The sequence below is a fragment of the Arachis ipaensis genome, chromosome B5 (assembly GCF_059453495.1).
Source record: "Arachis ipaensis isolate K30076 ecotype BB chromosome B5, ASM5945349v1, whole genome shotgun sequence".
NCBI classification, from domain to species: domain Eukaryota; kingdom Viridiplantae; phylum Streptophyta; class Magnoliopsida; order Fabales; family Fabaceae; genus Arachis; species Arachis ipaensis.
Genome location: NC_142440.1, coordinates 110,346,472 through 110,347,531, shown reverse-complemented (window position 1 = coordinate 110,347,531; position 1,060 = coordinate 110,346,472). Strand labels below are relative to the sequence as shown.

General features: G+C 40.7%; 1 non-coding gene across 1 annotated transcript; it reads left to right on the top strand.

The window, feature by feature from the left end:
- Window positions 1-506: 506 nt before the first annotated feature.
- Window positions 507-614, top strand: LOC148565353 (small nucleolar RNA R71). Its single transcript, XR_015884719.1, has one exon. It is a non-coding gene; the product is annotated as a small nucleolar RNA R71 (small nucleolar RNA).
- Window positions 615-1,060: the final 446 nt, after the last annotated feature.

The following is a 1,060-nucleotide window of genomic DNA, read 5'->3' as shown; positions in this document are numbered from 1 at the left end:
AGAGACTAAGTTTGCTAAATTAGAAGTATTTTGTTCAGAGTTCTCTGTCTGTTGCTGAGTGGATGATGGAAAAGGCTTGCTATTGCTAAACCTGTTTCTTCCACCATTATTAAAGCCTTGTTGAGGCTTTTGTTGATCCTTCCATGAGAGATTTGGGTGATTTCTCCATGAGGGATTATAGGTGTTTCCATATGGTTCACCCATGTAATTCACCTCTGCTATTGCAAGGTTTTCAGGATCATAGGCCTCTTCTTCAGAAGGCGCCTCTTGAGTACTGTTGGATGCAGCTTGCATTCCATTCAGACTCTGAGAAATCATATTGACTTGCTCACAGGATTTCTCTCAAAAGTGTACATGAACTGGTTATTAGCAACCATGTCAATGAGTTCTTGAGCTTCTACAGGCGTTTTCTTTAGGTGAATGGATCCACCTGCAGAAGTATCCAATGACATCTTAGCTAATTCAGACAGACCATCATAGAATATATCCAGGATGGTCCATTCTGAAAGCATGTCAGAAGGACACTTTTTGGTCAGTTGCTTATATCTCTCTCAAGCTTCATAGAGGGATTCACCTTCTTTCTGTTTGAAGGTTTGAACATCCACTCTAAGCTTACTAAGCTTTTGAGGAGGAAAGAACTTGGCTAAGAAAGCCGTGACCAGCTTATCCCAAGAGTTCAGGCTATCTTTGGGTTGAGAGTCCAACCACACTCTAGCTCTGTCTCTTACAGCAAAAGGGAAAAGCATGAGCCTGTAGACTTCAGGATCTATTCCATTAGTCTTAACAGTATCACAGATCTGCAAAAATTCAGTTAAGAACTGAAAAGGATCTTCAGATGGAAGTCCATGAAACTTGCAGTTCTGCTGCATCAGAGAAGCTAATTGAGGTTTCAGCTCAAAGTTGTTTGCTCCAATGGTAGGAATGGAGATGCTTCTTCCATGTAAATTAGAATTAGGTGCAGTAAAGTCACCAAGCATCCTCCTTGCATTATTATTATTTTCAGCTGCCATCTCCTCTTCTTGTTCGAAAATTTCTGAAAGGTGCTTGCTGGATTATTGTA